The 21,025-nt window shown below is 36.4% G+C and overlaps 1 pseudogene; it reads left to right on the top strand.

Moving 5' to 3' along the window:
* The first annotated feature begins 1,004 nt into the window (after positions 1–1,004).
* Positions 1,005–20,753, top strand: LOC101683417 (annotated as a pseudogene).
* The last annotated feature ends 272 nt before the right edge of the window (positions 20,754–21,025 follow it).

Below are 21,025 nucleotides of genomic sequence, written 5' to 3'. Positions count from 1 at the left end.
ACTATTCTCCTTGAGTAGATTTTCCAAATTTTTTTCTTTTTCCCTCTCCTTTTTAAGATATCCAGGATCAATTAGTTAAAGTCCATGCCATAGTTTGAGGCGCAATGCAGGCAAGATACCCATTTGTCTATGATATCAAGACTATTTCTCCCATAGAAAGAAATCATAGCTTAGGAAAATTAAAAGGGAAAGCCAATTTCCATTCCTGAGAATTGTGGGAAGATGGAAGGAGAGAGAAGCAGGGGATGACATAGATATCCTTTGCTTATTCTTAGGAAACATCCTAATTAAAAAAAAAAAAAAAAAAGTGTAAGTCCCATGAGAAGACTAGCATTTCGTGTAATGTGGATAAGAACTAGATAAAATTTCAAGCACAATTTATTATAAGTAGGTCTTCAAGGAAAAAGTTAGACCAAAGATTTAAATATCTCTTAAAGAACAAAAGGAGCCATACTGGGCATGTGGGCAAGTGGGTGCTTGTGAGTAGTCTTTCAATTACTGCAAGGCTTGTGAGCCCATTTCAAGTTTGCATGAGTAAATTCAGTTTTCCGAAATAGATATGATTTGCAGGCTTGGGGGCTACCACATGTCTTGCAGTTAAGATTACGTTTTAGAAGATTAAAAAAATGTCTTGCTATTAAACTGCTAAATGGCTTGAAGACACTTTGCCCTTTTCTTTTTCAATGAAGGAATATATAAGGAACGATAATCACAATAAAATGAAATGGAGCATGCTTCACTTCAATTTTAAATAAAGTATTTTCTTTAGCAGTAACCTTTGTTATCCATGCTTCTGGGATCACAGGTAGTTTATACTGTAAAACTCTGCTGTAACTTTCATAGCAGGAACTTAGATTAGACTATATTGTCATTGCTTCGGTCCCCTGCCAACTCTGAGAATGAAGGTTGGAAACAGGGTAATGTTCTTATTTTGGGGAGGAAGATGTGAGGAAGGAGAGTAAAACAGGCTCTGTCTGGTTGAAGAGAGAGCTCCAGAATTCTCCATGGCCATCAACAAGAACACCGAGGCCACCCCCAGCTGCATCAGACAGATGATCTGCAAGAACAAATACGGATTGGCACATGGTCGCATAGGCAGAGCCAGCGCCATCCTGTGCAGCCAGAAGCCTGTATTGGTGAAAAGGAAGTGAGCCACCCACCAAGAGATCTTGAGCAACCCCTACCCCCACACCCAAGCAATAAAGATGTCAGCCAACTTTTCTTTAAAAAAAAAAAAAAAAAAGTGCCACCGAGTCATGCTAAACAGCAGCTAGAACAAAGATGTATTTGGATTATGAAGAACCTTCAGAATATCAGGTCAACTAGCCGTAAACAGGTTTGCCGTAGTGATTTCATTAATTTCCAGATAATGCAATTCTGAATCTTCGTATTTTTGGACTCTGCTTTTTGTGGTCTGGCAACCTTCTCTTTCCTATCTCACAGAAAGGACAATAATTAGCTCAGTACTTGTATTAAGAAAGTTTATATTAGGAACAAGATTATTTCCACTTCAATGTCTTTCCAACAAACAGTGTTGTGATCTATAATTTCTTTTAATTTAAAAAAAGAATATTTACATTTTAAAGCTTATGCTATAGATTGTAAAGACTGGAGTGGGAGAGGTGTATCTGACAAATGAGGGTTTTCTTGCCTTCTCATTTGGAAGTCTGGGAAGTGGTTTCCTTGAAAAGCTGCCCAGGGGCTCTGTTTCATTAAATCAAATGTGTTAGTTCCAAAGAAGAGCTGTGAGGCTCAGCTTTCTCAGCTACCCTTGGTTTCTAAGTGACAATGATCCCGAAGTAACTGGTATCTTAATGGAAAACTTGCTAAGGGGGCCCATTAAACAGTAAGATCACTTTGGGTTGAAGGTTACAGAAAAATCTCCTTGAGCAAAGCCAAGAGGGGCCATAACAGGAGCACAGAGGAGTCCAGACTACCAAATGAAGTGGTAAATTTAAGTATTGGTAAGAAAAAGGGAAAGAGAGTTCTACCAGCTGCCCACTTCTAAGAATGTGGTCTCACAGCTGTACAAACTACCTCATCCAGCGATTAGAAGACCTACTTTTCTCCCTGAAGAAGTCACGTAAGCTCCACCCTTCCCCCTGTGTATGCAGTCACCCGTGGAGGAAGAGAAGCAGAGAAAGGGGGAAGTTATTGAAGAATTAAGAACTCTTCTCCACAGAGCCTTCATTCTCCCACTGCCTCTGTATCATGTCTTGGATTTATAAAGTACATCAAAATTCCTTTATATGCCTTTGTTTTTAATATGGTTTTGAGATCCATGGGGCATCTGGGTGGCTCAGTTGTTTAAGTGTATGACTTCAGTTCAGATCACGATCTCAGGGTCCTGGGATGGAGCCCTATGCTGGGCTCTGCACTCAGCGGAGAGTCAGTCTGCTTCTCCCTTTCCTTTGCCCTCCCCCAACTCATGTTATCTCTCTCTCTCCCCCAAATAAATAAAAATAAAATCTCTAAAAAATATATTGTTGTGAGATCCTTGAGGGTAAACACTGTGCCTCGGTATACTTGTTGAAATGCCTGGTGAGGGCTCCTCAGGCTCAGTTGTTGAGTGACTGCCTTCAGCTCAAGTCATGATCCTGGAGTCCCACGATCTTGTCCCACATCGGGCTTCCCCGCTCAGTAGGGGAGTCGGCTTCTCCCTCTGACCTTCCCCCTCTCAGGCTCGCTTTCTCTCACTTTCTCTTTCTCTCAAATAAATAAATAAAATATCTAAAATAAATAAATAAATAAATAAATAAAATGCCTGGTGAGAAAAGACACATCTAAAGAGGTGGAATCTCACAGGAAAACATGGTAGGAAGGAAAAAAAAAAAAAGAGGGATGTGCCAAAGGCATCCATAGCTAGGATCATTCTTCTCTCTTTCTTTTATCAAAAATTCATAGAAAATTGTAGAACATATAAGCAAGCAAAAATCAATTAAAAATGAAAAATCACCTGTAATTCCATTGTTCAAACATGTTTCCTGTTAAATTTTTGTTACCCCTGCCTCCGGCCCTTTCTGTGAAATTATATGAGGTATATAATGGTTATCCTCTTGATTTTCAGTTATAGGTATAACCTAAACAATTCTCTTCGGCAATAAACCTGAATATACATCTATTCTTAAAGGCAGAGCATGATTCTTTGCTTTAAAGGTTTTACAGATTATATTAGCCATTTAAGTAAATTTTTATTTTTTATCATTTAAAAATATAATGTAATGGGAAGCCATGTATATACATAATCGGTTGCACAGTGTTTATGTTTCCTTTTATGATATCATGCTTCATTATTTTCTAACTCTATTTCATATATTTTCCTACATAAACGCATATTTATTTGTAAAGATTTTCTCCAGACCCTCATTTGTATTAATTCGGAAATATTCAAACTCTTCAGCGTGTTGTATTCATTTAATAAACAAATTGGAAACTCCTGTTTGGTTGGCACAAATGAAGGTAACAAATATGGCTTTATAGTGTAGTGGAAAGAGTCATAAGAAAACAGGTAATTAGAAGAATAAATAAATGATTTATATTTGCAATGAGAGTTATGAGATAGTTAATTCAGTGGATAGCCAGAAAAGGTGTCTTCATGAATGGAAATTTAAGCTGAGACGTGATATGTGCAAAGTGTAGGAGGAAGAGCATTAGAAGAAACAATTTGTACAAAGGTCCTAAGGCTACACATTTTTGAAGACCTGAAATATTGGCATAATTAGAGCATAATGAGCAAGGGAAACAATCATACAAGATGAGCTGGGAGAGATAAGGAAGCGTCTTGTAGGCTTTGGTAAGGTCTTCAAATGCTGGGGTTGCATTATGCAGCTATTAAAATTGTAGTCATCTATGAAACATATTTCTAATTTGCCAGAGGAATATTTGAAATCACCTCATGTTTATTAAGAAATATGCAGCCATGTCATTTTCCACTGTGAAACAGTTCTAATTAATTAAGATTTAAGACAATAGGGATAATTAGAGGTACACAATTTAAAGAGGCAGTGATTCAGTCAGATTTATGTTTTAAGCACATATTTGGGTTTGTCTGTTTTCTGTTTGTTTGTTTGTTTACCTGTATATAGTGGAAGCATGCATCTTCTAGATGCTGTTATTTAAGTTCATCTTTATTTTTAACCCTGAGTCTTATCAGTTCAGATTACCAGAATGTGGCTCAACAAGAGCTGGGGTAGAGCCAGGCCCTAACTGGGTCCTGTTAGCGGGTGAAGACCCAGGCCTATAGGAAGCTATCACAGGATGTGATTTTACAGAGACAATTCTTTCTGTGCCAGGCTAGATTTTGAGAACTACACAGAAAATTAGAAAACTAATTTTGAAAATTTGAAAATTTTGAAAATCCAAACTGACCGATTCTTACACAAATACCTAGGAGTATTTCGTTTAGGAGTGTTTTTCCTGAATTGAATTATAACATACTGCTTTCTTTTATTCTTCCTTCTGTGGCTTTAACCAGTGAATTATATAACTACATACCAAAAATAGAATTGCAGAGCTCTGTATCTATCATAAACCAAACACAGAACCATGGATTAAAAGTTTATGACAACATTCCCCTTAGAATGTATTATGGTGGCTATTTAAGTAATCCCTACTCTATTAGACACTGTGTTTCATGCTTCCTGTGGATTATTAGCTCCATTTGTCATAGCAGCTCTGCAAGACAGGAATTGATATTTCCATTTTCTATGTGAGGAAACTGAAGGTGCATCACCTTCTCAAAGTCACAGTACCTTAAGTGGCAGAGGTAAAGTTCAAACTGCATCTGTTTTTTTTTTTAGTAGTAACTTTTCTATTTCACAATTTTCTTTGAAGGAAATTCCTCTAACATCATGTCTCATCATCAGGGACTCTACTAGCCCATATGGCATCATTTTTATGCAAATTTAAGAGATCACCTCCCATATGTATTCTGTGCAGCCTAGTGCCAAAATACAGGACTTGACAAACAGCACACCCTGAACTTCAGTCTCCACTCCCTCTCTCAACCAGGATCCTAGGGATCTAAACATGTACATAATTGCAAGTGAGGACTTCAAACATGATGAAAGTATATTATATCCATAAGTGATCTAAACTGAAATAAGTCTACTTATATTTGAAAACCAATTAACAAGTTGAACTGGAATAAAACAAAAATAAGTCCTTAGTGTTTTTGGTGAATTTGGTTGTTCTGAATATTAAATTTTATCCCCAGGCACAATTCAGAGTACAGTTTTCTGTTATTTCCTGACAAATTCTATACAACCTTGTTAATTGTGTGCCTTGTATCTGTTTCATAATGGGATTGAAGCTTGCTTTTCCAACTTCCTTTTCTAAATTATTAAATCTAGGTGAAGTAAAATGCCCAATTAAGTTTTACTTTATGATAGATATTTATTAACTAAAAAGTTAACTATGCAAAATTATAGACATTGAAAGAGTAACATAAGCCTTGGGCAACTATAATTACCAGGAATCAAAACACTGGCTTCATTTGTCTATTAAATAAAAAACATCTTTATTTGCCTAGCCCTTTTTGATAGTGGGATATGGAGTGGGTATGAGGAGTCTAGTGCAGGTAGGTGAGGTTAGAATGTCATTTTAAAATGAGATCTGGGTGTGTGACTTCGGAGATTAGTTCAGAAATGTAACACAGTTCCCATCAGTCTTTTTCTCTCATGAGACATCCACCCTTGGAATCCAGATCATTTCTTAAAATAATATTTTCCCCAAATTTTATTTTGCTGATGAAATTTTAATCACCCCAATAATCTACAAGTAAAATTCTTTTGTATGTATTCTACCTCCATCTAGATAAGTTTGAAGGATGCTGATGTCTTCTTAAAGAATCAAACACAATCAGCATGGTGGCAGATAGCTTCTGTGAAACCATCTTTTAGTATATGAGGTAATGTGAGGTGTGAATACATTTTTCTTTGAAAAAAAAAAAACATGTTCTTTAGTGAATAAGTGAGATTCTACAGATAAATAAGTTTTCTTATAGTGCTATACTTTATAACCAAAAAAGAAGACAAAAGTCAAAATCAAAAAAGAGTCAACCGATAGAGAAAAGAAATTATTATGTTACATAGATATATCACCGATATATACCCCAGACAATTTTCTTATTACTCAATCCATAATTTCTCCTCACTTAATTTTAGTTTATAGTAATTCCTAAAATTTACTCAACCACCCTCTGGATTGGTTACCAGGTTTTGATTGCCTCACACATACTTCTTTGCATAGAGAAATTGTGTTGGGAAGTTCAGCTGTCACCTCCCTAAACTTTCTTATTATATAGAGTAAGATCTTTTTGATGAATGTATGATAAAACTACCACTTAAAATGTAAGTAAGCATTTCAGTTTCCATTCCATGTCCCACTCTGCTTTATAATTTTAGTTCTGATTTATAGTCTAACTGAAGCTTAATTTTGAACCAAGTTAATCTGCAGACTATATATTTTATTTAATCCTTCAATGAATATGTGCTACTTATGTTTATCTTTCAAGGTCATAAAACAATATTCAGTTATTCTAGAGATGCATGAATCTGGTATGCAAAGTGAAAAACTGAGGGGTCCACTTTTATGAAATTTGAACAAAATTCTCAAGTTAAATAAATAGATAATAATTTGAGTTGGATCACTTAGATATTCACTTGCTTTAAAAAGGGAAAGGGTCATTTGGGGGGCCAATCAGTTAAACGTTTTTGAGTAATATTTTTTATTTCTTTAAGATTTCTTTACTGTGGTACTTGATTCTTCCAATAACCCTATGAGAAAACAAGGAGTACATCCCAAAACATAATAATCTGATAAATGGTAACTGCTGAAATACTTGGTAAGTAACCAGATCCATTTGGAAAATAAAAGAAAGAAAATCAGATTTCTGCCTTACTATTTTTACTTTATATAGTTTTTTCAATTGGATGAAATATTTATTGTCAGATAAAACTATAACTGTACTAGAAGGAGTATAGATGATTACTTGTTTATTTTGTAAAGATTTTATTTATTTGGGAGAGAGAGAGAGATTGAAAGAACATGAGTAGGGGTGGGAGAAGCAGGTTCCTAGCTGAGCAGGAAACCCAACATGGGGCTCCATCACAGGACTCTGGGATCATGACCTCAGCCAAAGGCCGATGCTTAGCCACCTGACCCACCCAGGTGCCCCACAGATGAATATTCAAACAACATTAAGTGGGGCACCTGGGTGACACAGTCAGTTAAGCAACAGACTCTTGATTTGGTCTCAGGTTATAATCTCATGGTTGTGAGATCAGTACCCATGTGGGCTCTGTGCTCAGCAAAGAATCTACTTGAGATTCTCGCTCCCTTTCTTCTGCCCCTCTGCCTGTTCTTTCTTTCTCCCTCTCATAAAGAATAAACAAATCTTTTTAAAAATGACATCAGGATAAAATGGCTTTCTGAGCATTAATACAAAAGTTGAAATTGAGGGAGGCTTGGGTGGCTCAGTCAGTTAAGCTGCTGCCTTCAGCTCAGGTCATGATCCCATGGTCCTGGGGTTGAGTTCCACATCCGCCTCCTTGCTCAGCGGGGAGTCTGCTTCTCTTTCCAACTCTGCCTGCTTGTGTGCATGTGTGCTTTCTCTCTGATAAATAAATAAAATCTTTAAAAAAAAAAAAGTTGAGGGGTGCCTGGTGGCTCAGTGGGTTAAAGCCTCTGCCTTCAGCTTGTGTCATGATCTCAGGATCCTGGGATCGGGCCCTGCATCGGACTTTCTGCTCAGCGGGAAGCCTGCTTCCCTCTCACTCTCTGCCTGCCTCTCTGCCTACTTGTGGTCTCTGTCTGTCAAATAAATAAATAAAATCTTAAAAAAAAAGTTGAAATTGCAAGGAAAATGATATTTGATGCAAATACATTAAGAACATTTTATTATAAGTGCATCAAATACCAGTAAAAATATTAAGAAATTCCCAATTAGAGATATATTTGTAACATACATTACAGAATCAGCTGGGTTTCTCTGTAAGAAACAGATGATATTCATAGACGCGTGATAGAGGAGATTTTGATAAAATAACTTCTTATGAATATGTGAGCAGAATTAAGAAGACTCCTGAGTAAAGAAACAGTTGATTGGAAGTTATTAACTTCACTAGACCCAAAGATGCAAATAGAGCTAGTAATTATCAGAAACTGTTTAGACCAGTAGCTCTGGAAACAGCTAACAGAAGCTGTGGGCTATGGTACGGATAATTGACTGCCCAGCAGAGATAGAGTTGATTTTGATTCCTTCTGATTTCTCTCTGAGCTTCTGCCTCTTACTGGCCCACACCAATCAGAAGTCAGAGGACAAGGTAACCGAGTTTATGTGGCCCATGGGGATTAGCATTCTGAGGCACAAAGCGGGTGGAGAGTGAGTTTGTAAGGACAAACGGAGAGTATACCAGCATAGTCTATCATACCTTTGACATATCCACTTTTCCCTTCTAACCAAATGGAAAGCTTTATCTGAACTTGGAGGACATACAAGTCCTATCAGTTGTTATATAATCATAATGTGTCTCAGTTTCATAATACTGTCACCTAAAACTTAAACTATTAACCCTTATCAGTGTTCTTAGTATTAAGTAATTGATGGAGAAAAAGCAATGTAAAGCCTAGCTGATATCGGCCTGCTTCTGTGGATTAGAACACATTAGGCTTGTATTGATAGTTCTTTCTTCTTTCACATCCTATTCCAATTTTTATTCAATTGCTTTCAGCATCTTACTGAATGAGTTTCATTATTTGAAAGGATCACCCAAATGTTTATCTCCACATAATCTGAGTATTTGGTGATCTTTTGAGTAAAGAACTATTAAGAATCTTCGTGAATTCCTTTGGTTCCAACTACATACCTTACTGCTTCAATTGGCTTGGAGTAATCTAATCACCTTGTCCCATATACCACCATCATCTGTCATTTGCTTCAGCAGCACAGCATCAGAGACTATCATGGATGAGAAATAGCTTTAGCTTCCAAATTACCAAATTTGATTGTGTTTCTTAATATAACATTCCTTCTTGGGCATTAAAAACCTAAAATCTACTGAGTTTGCTGCAAGGGGTAGGAAGTAGAAATTCCTCAAGTAGGTTATTGGGTGAAAAAGTTAGAGGAGCCATTCTTACCCTGCCTCTTTATTCTTGAACACATGCATTCTAATGCTGAGAAAGATGACACCACATATTGGCTGCATATCTCAAAAGACAGCATTCTAGTCTCACAACGTATTATCTCCTCATGGGTACTATTACAGCATCTTCAGCAGCCGTTAGACTGTTGTATCAAGCTATCTGTGTCTGGGTGATGGGATACACCCTCAAATTTATGAATCCTGCCAGAGGCAGTTGATTGCCATACTATCATCATTTTATGATATTGGGGTGGGGGGTATCTATTTGTTTGTTTTGTTTTAATCAGAAGCAATGCTGAGTGTCATATGGTGATGAGTAAGTCATTCTGAAAGCCTGGGGTGGCATAGGCAGAGAAGACAATTCTTATCTAGAATATATTTCTCTTCCATAGAAGAAAAACTGCTGCCTCTACCATGAACTTGTCACCACAGGGTGGTGGTGTCCTGGTCTCATCAGATGGTGGCTTATTGCGGGCAGGACGTTGGCTTCTGCTATTGGCAGGTGGACACTCACCTGCCAGTGCTTTTAGTAAATCAGCCTTGGAATAAGAAGTTCATGATATTGGTCCTCTGTGCATATTGGGAGAGCAGTAGAGTGGTTAGGAAAGTGATACCTAAAGAATGGGAAATTTCTTCCACTTAATTATTGAAAGACTCTCCCACAGTAGATTGATCGGGATCATGACCTGATGGAGTAACACAAATGTTTATTTCCATGTGATCTGAGTAAGCATGTATTTGGATACAAACATCTTCACCCGCAGTCATTTTGGTATTTTGTCCATCTACCTCTCCCTTCAAATTCCTAGTTCTAAGTCTACTGATGCCATTTTTTTCCTATTCTGAGCTGCCAATTATTAGGCACTGCCCATAAATTGATATAGCTTTGTGCCTCAGGATTTCTCCCCTATGTGATGTGGATAAGCAGATGTATTAACTGACCTTATTCTAAATACTGGGAGGATTTCATCAAGAATAGCCCTGGGAATGACTGTAATTCTGTAAATCTGCTTCTCACTGGCACGATTGCACCAACGGACTCATCTAAGAACAGATCCATACTACTTCATCTGTTAACTAATTACAGAGAACTTTCCATAGGGCTCTAAAGGTTGGTGGAGGTAGAGGCAGCAAAGCAGTAGAAACCATGGGAGTCTCAGCCATCTCTTCATGCAGCTTCCTAGGGTCTTCCAGAATTGTTCAGGCTTCTATATACTATTTTTATTTTTCAATGTAAGGCTGCTCTGCCTACCAATTTCTATAATTTGAGGAATCATATAAAGCTCAAGTCATAATAGGCATTGTGGGTCACATAAACATTTGCTGTTTCATGGTCAGTGTTAAGTGTCTACCAGGGCCCAGTTGCTTTTCAAATAGAGGAAATGTTTTTAAGCATAGGAAGGCATGACCTCATGCCAAAACTTGTGCTGTGATTTTTATAGCATAGTTTTCCATGGATCTATATAACACCTGAGTTTGTCGCAGACACTTTGAATACCATTTTGTCATTTAATTATAATGCCTGAAGATATAATGTAATGATATATATGTGTAATACCTTGCATTTGAGCTTGGGAAATGCTGCAGAGTATTTTATACTCTGAACCTTATTCAAAATGGGTAGCCAGGTAAATGGGCCAAAGCATCACACTCAAATGTGGCAAATACTGCATTTCAAACCCCAAAAGGCCCAACAAGCATCATGTCTCTTCTTACTTATAGGTCGTGCTAAACCACATAATTAGCATATTGAATAAAAGATGGCAATTGACTGTAAATACTGCTTATCTTTAAAGTATGCTTCTATTTTTCATGGACTTTGCATGAAAACAGAACATAAATATCCCTGATATCTATATCTGTATCATCGATATCTGTGTTTATATTATCTATGTATTCATATGTATAGACTTATACACTTGACCCTTGGACAACATGGATTTGAACTCTGTAGGCCCATTTACACATGGATTTTTGTTTTTAAAGATTTTATTTGAGAGAGAGAGTGCGAGAGCAGGGGCAGGAAGAGCAGAGGGAGAGGGAGAAGCAGATTCCCCACTGAACAGGCTGCCTGATGCAGGGCTCCATCCCAGGACCCAAGGATCATGACTGGAATGCTGGAATATCTTTTTGCAATTTTCTATGACTTTAATTAGTACAGAAAATAGAAAGGGAAATGGAAACTTGCCATTTAATAAGTAGAATTTTTATTAGTCAACAATTTAAAAAGAAAACTACTTTGCAAGAATAATTAAAAAATAAAAAATAAACCTATAATAAAAAAGTAAACCTATAATAAAAAAATAAAAAATAAAAAATGACCCTATTACTATTCATATGTGCCCCAAATAAACAAACACTTAAAACTAAAAGGGATGTGGTAAGAACCCAAAATGGAATATAAATACTAACAAATGAACCTAGCTGTATTACAAATGAAGCTAACTGTATTATAAATGAGTAACACATCTAAACTAAACGGAGTGGGGAAATCAAGAACTGATATAAGTACCTGTGGAAAACAGTATCATGACTGGATAATGTCAGGCTAGAGATAAAAAATGAACTCTTGTCCTTAAATGTTTTTCATGGGGGTATGATTAGAAATTCTGAAACTATTTTATGTGTATGTTAACACTGAGCAAATTAGAAAATATAGCGTGAACACAATGAGAGCCAGATTTCTCATTTGAGGGAAATTACAAATAAGGAAAGGAAGAAGACTAGAAGGAGCCAGGTGGTGTCAGAGTTGAATTGGAGGCATCTATATAAACTCATGGTTTTTGATGGATAAATAGAAAAATAGCTGTGGGCTATACATACACGTAAGCTCATATGGGGTTAGTACACAAACATTTATTTCTTAGTTTTATCTGTGGACATGGCCTAGAAGCCATGACATCCTGGTAACAATGAGCACACCTAGCTCCCAGATCTTTGTTTATAAACACCATTCTCCAATAAAAGAACTAGAGCTCCTTAAAGGAATGCTTGATTCCAGAATGAGTAGTCTGAAACTTCTGGTCCCAGAGAGTAAGAAGATTAAAAAAGGAAGGAAGGAAGGAAGGGACGGGGAAGAAAGGAAGAGGGAACAAAACCAACCTGAATCCTAATGGTCAAAGCTGGAACAACTTTTCAATAGAATAAATAATGAGAACATTGGAATGTAACTCGTAGAATAAAATAAATGCTCGTGGAAACTTACTGAAACAAATAATCAGATTAATGAAGAAATGGAGGAGACATCACAGATCTTCTTTTCAGTAAAATTCTAAAGAATATGTATGGGGAGGAATAAGAGAAATAAAGGATATTCATAAGTCAGTCAATATAGCAATAATTGTCGCAGAGAAGATCACCAGATATATACTAAAATTAGGGAAAATTAGGAGAAAATTTTGATGAGGAAAAGTTTTGCATAATCTCAAACATGTCCTCCAAGACACTGACAAACTTCTAAAGGAAAGAGTGACTTTCCTGTGGGGAAATCCAGAAGACACCATCTTAACCAAGTGATCAAGGTAAATATCACCAGGAATAACACATATCAACATCATGAACTCCTTCTCAGGACATCTTTTTTTTTTTTTTTTTTTTTTTTTGTGGTACTTTGAACAAGAAGACATAATCTCAATCTAAACATGAGGAAACATCCAGTCCCCAGTTCAGGGTCATCCTACAAAATTATTGATCAATATTCTTCAAACGTGTCATCTTCATGAAAGGCAACAAAAGACTGAGTACTGCCCTAGATTGTTTAACAGGTACAAATAACAACTGAATGTAAAGAAGGACACTGGGTAGAATCTTGTAAAAGAAAAAGAGCATGGAAATTTGGTAAAATTTAAATAAGATTTGTGGTTTAATTAGTCTTGTACTGGTGTTACTTTTCTGTTCTTGATAATTTTATTATGGTTATGCAAGGTAGTAACATTAGAGGAAGCATGAGAGGTATAAGGAAACTCTTTGTACTATTCTTGAACACTTATGTAAGTCTAAAATTAGATTAAAAAGATTTTGAATCAATTTTTAAAAGGGACTTTGAAGTAGAAACTTGGGGGCCCATGATGTCTTCAACTTCCTCATTTTGTACATTATAGGCTCCAAAATATTAAAGGACTTACCTACAGTACAGAGCTTGGGAAAAGCCAAGATGAGAACGTAAAGCATTGCCAAGTTTTCAGTATTATTTTCCCGTGGTCCATTGTATAAAAATAGGAGCTTCATTCCTCAGAAGTTGGTAACTGTTGGGCATCCTGTCTGAATTAGACCTTCTCTAGGAAGTTTCAGCTTTCTCAGTGTTTACATAATGTGGAGATGAATGTCAAAATTCTTTTACATATCTTTTGTCATATTGTCAGTATGCATTACATTGAATAAATTACATTGAATAAATACACAGGGACAAATATGCTCTTAGAGAGCCTTGCTTGTCTATACTGAAGATTAATAAAGCTGCCAGATGTTACTAATTTAAGGGGAAAAATTCAAAATTTGTAAACAAGATATATTTAATTATATTTATTTACATTTTTTAAAGTTCTCAACTTTTGAAATGTGAATATCAAGATGCCTTATTTAATTTGGGAAGAAATGTTTGATTCATAAATTAGTAAGTTATACAGGCTAGAAGCACATTTATTTCAAAAACATTTTTCTTTAATTTTAAGACATCAGTTATAACTTAAAGAATTTGTATTTGTTTTTAGAACAGAGACAACAAGTATTTAATTAACAAAGCTGTCTCATTTCTTTATTCATTAACTGTCCAGTTTAACATTCAGTCAATAAATGTCATCTTTAGACCTGATAATAATTTTCCCAAATTTCTTTTTTGAAAGGTATTCTTCTCATGTCCAGCAAAGTAACAACAACAAAAATACATAAAATGTTAATGATGGAAGCAAAAAAAGGGGGGAGGGAATCACCTCTTACTTGGATTCATGTTATTTATAGATACAAGTCGTTGGGCATCTATTTCCAAGCTGAGCACCTTAGAAGCTTGGTAAGCACCAGAACTACTCTTTAGAGTTACTTATGTGGTATGAGGTGAGTTAAGCTGGTCACAGTTGCCTGTTCCCACATATTTCCACTGCTAAATTGCCCATAACCTAGGACTCCAGCATTAGTATTTCACAGATAATACAAATCTATGATGAGAGGAGAAAAGCTTATCAGAGAGCCTTGGATCTGGGATTGTAGAATGTTTTACCAATAATTATTTTTGTTTTCTTAGACATATCACTTTATATCTCTTGCTCTTCATTTCCCTCCTGAAAAAGTTCCTTCAATTTTATCATTCTATCACTAGTATTAAAGAAGATGCCACTTCAAATTTTGATTTTTTCCCCTTAAATTAGTAATCATGACTCTATCATGATGTTTTCCACCTTCCTTGCTACAAATATAATTCATATACCAAATTTAAAACCATTTTTAAATATTTGTATATATTCTTTTTTAAAATTTAAATTCAATTAATTTGCATATAATGTATCATTAGTTTCAGAGGTAGAGTTCAGTGATTAATCAGTTGTATATAACACCCAGTGCTCATTCTATCCCATGCCCTCCTTAATGCACACCACCCCGTTACCTCATCTCCCCACTCCCATCCTCCCCAGCAACCCTCAGTTTGTTTCCTATGGTTAAGAACCTCTCATGGTCTCTTTCCCACTCTGATTACAACTTGTTTTATTTGTCTCTCCCTTCTCCAATTTTCATGTTTTTTTTCTTAAATTCCATATATGCATGCAATCTCTGATTGACTTATTTCACTCAACATAGTATCTTCTAGTTCCATCCAGGTCCTTGAAAATGGCAAGATTTAATTTTTGATGGCAGAGTTATATTCCATAATATATATATTTGTAACTTTGGAGTATATACCTAATAGTACATTGCTGGGTTGTAGGGTAGCTCTATTTTTTAACTTTTTTGTGGAAACTCCATACTGTTTTTCAGAGTGGCTGCACCAATTTGCATTCCCACCAACAGTGTAAGAGGGTCCCCTTCCTCCACATTGTTGCCAGCATTTGTTGTTTCCTGAGTGGCTAATTTTAACCATTCTGACTAGTGAGAGGTCGTGTCTCATTGTGGTTTTGACTGTATTTCCCTGATGCTGAGTGATGTGGAGCATTTTTTCATGTGTCTGTTGGCCATCTGGATGTCTTCTTTGGAGAAATGTCTGTTCATGACTTCTGCCTATTCCTTGATTGGATTATTTGTTCTTTGAATGTTGAGTTTGATAAGTTCTTTATAGATCTTGGGTACTAGCCTTTTATCTGAAATGTCATTTGCAAATATCTTCTCCCATTCCATTGGTTGTCTTGGTTTTGTTGACTGGTTTCCTCTGCTGTGCAGAAGCTTTTTATCTTGAAGTCTCAATAGCTCATTTTTGCCTTTGGAGACATGTCTAGAAAGAAGCTATTGTGGCCAGGGTCACAGATGTTGTTGTCTTTGTTCTTCTCTAGGATTTGGGGGGAATTCCTGTCTCACATTTAGGTCTTTCATCTATTTTGAGTCTATTTTTTGTGTATGGCAAAAGAAAACGGTCCAGTTTCATTCTTCTGCATGTGGTTGTCTAATTTTCCTAACACCATTTGTTGAAGAGACTATCTTTTCCATTGGATATTCTCTCCTACTTTGTTGAAAATTAGTTGACCATAGTGTTGAAGTCCATTTCTGGGTTCTCTATTCTATTCCACTGATCTATATGTCTGTTATTGTGCCAGTACCATACTGTCTTGATGCTTACAGCTTTGTAATAGACCCTGAAGTTGGGCATTGTGATGCCACCAGTTTTGGTTTCCTTTTTCCACATTCCCTTGGCTATTCAAGGTCTTTTCTGGTTCCACACAAAATTTAGGATTGTTTGTTCCAGCTCTGGGAAAAATGTTGATAGCGTTTTCATGGGGATTCCATTTAATGTACAGATTGCTTTAAATAGCAAAGACATTTTAACAATATTTGTTCTTCCAATTCCTGACCATGAAATGTTTTTCCATTTCTTTGTGTCTTCCTCTATTTTGTTCATGAGTATTTTATAGTTTTCAGAGTACAGATCCTTTACCTCTTTGGTTTATTCTTAAGTGTAGTGAAGAGGGAATGAGGTTCTGGGGCAAAACTCTCTTATCAAAAACATACATTTGTCAGTGATAGTAAATATTACTTCCAGTTAATGTGTTTAAGTTTTACACATATCACTTAATCTTCTAAATAGCCCTAAAAATAGATATTATGATGATTTTATGGAAGTTGGATCTGGAGCTTAGAGAATGGATGCCCGGGATCATCCATTAGTCGGTGAAAGTTGGAGTGTGTCCAGCTACCCCACTTAACACTCAAACATACTGTCTTGTGGACACACTATTTAACATAAGTTATTTGAAAGACAGAAAGCTCTGGAACCATATACTGACTCTGGAGTCTTTGCTTAAAGACTGTGCTTAATAATAATTAATATATCTGTGCTTAATATCTATGCTTAATAATATCTGTGCTTAACAATAAGTTGGTGAAAGGAAAAGAGGAAGACAAATGTGATTTGACATTTTATTTTGTTTTATCCTGTGCAGAAGGTGCCTCCTTTGGGCATTTCTCCCTACCACCTCCTCATTGCATTCATATGGAATTAGAAGCAGTAGTTTGGGAAATTCTTTTATAGAAATACCTCTCTTGACTTTGAGTTATAGAAAGAGAAAACTTTGAATGAATATACTTGAAAGTGAACACTGCATTATATGAGACTTGAAATACATCAGACCTAAAGAGCCTTACTTCTGAGCCTGTTCTTGAAAGGGCCTGAGAAGGCAGAATGAGTCATATATATGATCGAAATTAAAGAAAAACTGTCCAAAATTCTCATTGACTGCTACATTTCTGAAGTTAGAAAAAGTGAAAAATGTGATTGTACAGCAAGTTTCATCCTAATATCCTTGAAAATGACAGTTCTTAGGAAGGTAGGGAGGGGGCAAGAGAGGAAGACAGGTATACAGAACAACGAAAATTAAAGTAAAAATTCTTAGAGCTTAGAAAATATTAATTTTAGGCAAGAGAATAAATGAAATCTTTACTCAGGGTATCAGCAATAATAAGGTTAATTAGTCAATTTTATTTATTTATTTTTTCTAAAAGATTATTTAGTTATTTATTTGACAGAGAGAGATCACAAGTAGGCAGAGAGGCAGGCAGAGAGAGAGAGAGGAGGAAGCAGGCTCCCTGCTGAGCAGAGAGCCTGATGTGGGGCTCGATCCCAGGACCCTGAGATCATGACCTGAGCCAAAGGCAGTGGCTTTACCCACTGAGCCACCCAGGCGCCCCAATTAGTCAATTTTAAAACCTTTGATTTTAGAATCATGATTACATAGATATGGGCAAAATCCTAGCTGTGGTTCTGGGTAGCTCTTTAAGTACTATATGTATGTACCTTATAGTTAAGTATGATATCTGCAATACAAAAAATTTTGCTCTGGAAAATCTGAAATAGATACCATATACCTTCACTACTTCCTTTTTGCTCTCCCTTTAACGAATACACACCTAGTGCAGAGTATGGGTAATGACTGTTTAGTTTCTATTCTGACATCACTTACCTACCTACAGACCTTTGGCCAGTGTAATACCTGGGGGAATCCAGGATGCTTAGTGCAGTGCTAAGGCCAAATCTATTCGAACTGGTTAGTATCTGTACAATACTGATTTTTTAATTTGACTGATAATACTCCCAGAATCAAGCACTAAAACATTTCATAAACATACAAAACTGGTAACAGTAGTTACTACTAGGGATAGAACTTAGATGAAGGAGGGAGGAGGAATTTCTTTTCACCATAGATGTTCTAGTTAAGTTTGTATCATGAGTATATATTGTCTTATCAAAGCAGTAATTTTTTTTCTTAAATTCAGCAAACTTAAATAAACATAGATCTAAGGAATCTATAAAATAATTAATTGAAATAAGCATTTTTATGATTCCCCTTAGAGAAGCAGTATATAGGAATTAATGGCCTCCTATATGCAATATTTGTTTGGGTTTTTTTTAAATATTATTTATTTATTTGAGAGAGAGAGAGCATGAGAAGTGCCGAACAGGGAGCCTGATGAGGGACTCGATCCCACGACTCCAGGATCATGACCTGAGCTGAAGGCAGTCGCTTAACCAACTGAGCCACCCAGGCGTCCTGCAATATTTGTTTTTCATTTTGTTTTTCATTAGTGTCTGAGCTGAAAGCCTCTCATCCAATTTAGTATAAGTCAGTATTTGAAAGTATTCTGTAAAATCATTCTTTTTTTCATTTTTACTTATGTGCAATAATTCCGACAGGCCATGCCTTTATTGCTGCATTTTATAGGTAAGTATAGTGGACTACAAAAGTTTTTTTCTTTTTTTTTAAGATGTTACATATTTATTTGAGATAGAGAAAGAGAGAACAAGAGAAAGAGCGCATGAACAGAGGGGGAGAGGTGAAAGAAGAAGGAGAAGGAAGGAGCCTGACTCAGGGCATGCAGGGATTGATTCCAGGACCCCAAAATCATGACCTGAGCCAAAGGCAGATGCTTAACTGACTGAGCCAGCCAGTGACTCCTGGACAAAGATATTAACGAGCTTGCTTAAAATCACACAGTATGTGAAAGATAGGATTAAAATTTTTCTTTATTTTTTAAAAATTTTATTATTGTTATTTTAAAACAGATTTTATTTTTAGGAACGGATTTAGGTTCATAGCAAAATTAAGCAGACGGTATGGAGAATTCCCATATAGCTTGTCTCCACACAAGCATAGCTTACCGCGTTAGCATGCTTCAGCAGAATGATACTTTTCTTATAACTGATGAACCCACATTAACATCTTATAATTGCCCTAAGCCCATAGTTTAGATTAGGATTCATTCTTGGTGTTTTATATTCTGTAGGTTTTGCCAAGTATATAATAACAAATATCCATTATTATGGTATCATACACAAGTATTTTCAAAGCCTTAAAAATTCTCTGTACTTCACCTATTCATTCCTCTCTTCCCCCTAAGTTGTGGCAACTACTGATATTTTTACTGTTTCATGGTTTTGTCTTTCCTGAATGTTATATAGTTGGACTCATACAATAATTAACCTTTTCTGACTGGCTTCTTTCACTGAATAATGTGCATTTAAGTTACCTTTATGTCTTTTAATAGCTTGCTAGCTCATTTCTTATTATCACTAAATAACACTCCATTACCGGGATTCACCACAGTTTATCCATTCGCCTACTGATGGACATCGTGGTTGTTTCCATGTTTTGGCAATTATGAACAAAGCTGCTGTAAACACACATGTGCAGGTTTTGGTGTGGATATACATTTTCAGCTCTTTGGGTAGATACCAAGGAACATGATTGCTGGATCATATGGTAAGAGGCTATGTTTAGTTTTGTGGGAAACCTCCAAACTGTGTTTCAAAATGACTCTATCATTTTGCATTCCCACCAGAACCGAATGAGAATTCCTGATGTTTCACACTTCATCAGCATTTGGTGTTGTCTGCTCTGGAGTTTAGCCACTCTGACAAGTGTATAGTGGTATCTTGTTGTTGTTTTAATTTGCATTTCTCTAATGACATATCGTGCGAAGCGTCTTTTCATATGTGTATTTGCCATCTGTAAATTTCAAAAATTTGGGCCACAAATCTATGCACATTTTAAAATATTTACCAGCAGATGTGGGAGGGGTCAACCTCTAGAATTAGAAGTGAGTGGTGGCTGATGTCTGAGGGCTGAGGGGCTGTGTGTGGAACAGGCTGAGACAGATACCAGAGGGCTTGGATCCCAGCTAAATGACAGTATTCCAGTTACTAAACTTACAATGAGTGGACCTTTTGAAAGTCATGATTTTCTTTGGAAAGACTTTTCTTATGTGAAAAATTAATTTTCCCCAGTCATTCTCTTGAATTATCAGGGGGAAAAAGCTACAACACTTTGCAGCTTGTTAGGTACTGAATTGTACCCCCTAAATTCATATATTAAAGCCCTAATTCTCAATGTGACAGCATTTGGAGATAGGGCCTTTATTGAGGTGATTAATGTGAAATGAGGTCATAAGGGTGGGACCATAATTTCATCAATGTCCTCATAAGAAGCAGAAGAAACACCAGAGATTTGCATGTGCAAAGGCCATGTGAGGACACAGAGAGAAGGCAGCTGTCTGTAAGCCAAGGACAGAGACCTTGGGAGAAACCAACCCTGCCAATATTTTGATTTTGGACTTCCACATGCTTTTGCACTGTGGAAGAATAAATTTCTGTTGTTTAAGGCACCCAGTCTGTGGTGTCTGTTTTGTTATGGCAGCCCTAGTTGACAAAAATACAGCTCAACCAAAATGAAATGAATTTATCCACATTAAGGCACACCCAGGGTATATGTGCTTTATGAAAATTACAAGTTACAAATGGATTCAAGGCAATGCAGTATATTCAGTATCTTCCAGTTTTTCCTAGCTCAGATCTCTCACTGGATATTTTGAGTAGTAATGATTAAATGACTGATTTTTTAAGATATTTTGAATGACCCATAACAAAATGAAGGAATGGGAGAACCCCACATGATGGTAGAACATAAACCTGGTTTACTATAATGCAGTTGTATCATTCCTGAAAATAGAAGAGTTGCATCTTATTCATAGTTGTCTTTTTTTTTTAAGATTTTATTTATTTATTTGACAGACAGAGATCACAAGTAGGCAGAGAGATAAGCAGAGGGGGGGGGAAGCAGGCTTCCCGCTGAGCAGAGAACCTGATGTGGGGGCTCGATTCCAGGACCCTGGGATCATGACCTGAGCCGAAGGCAGAGGCCTTAACCTGCTGAGCACCCGGCGCCCCCCTTAGTTGTCTTTTTACTATAATTTGA

This window comes from Mustela putorius, unplaced genomic scaffold (assembly GCF_011764305.1).
Source record: "Mustela putorius furo isolate JIRA1106 unplaced genomic scaffold, ASM1176430v1.1 tig00000224_pilon_pilon_pilon, whole genome shotgun sequence".
NCBI lineage: Eukaryota > Metazoa > Chordata > Mammalia > Carnivora > Mustelidae > Mustela > Mustela putorius.
Note: the sequence above shows the minus strand (reverse complement) of the source record. Positions and strands in the feature narration are given on the sequence as shown.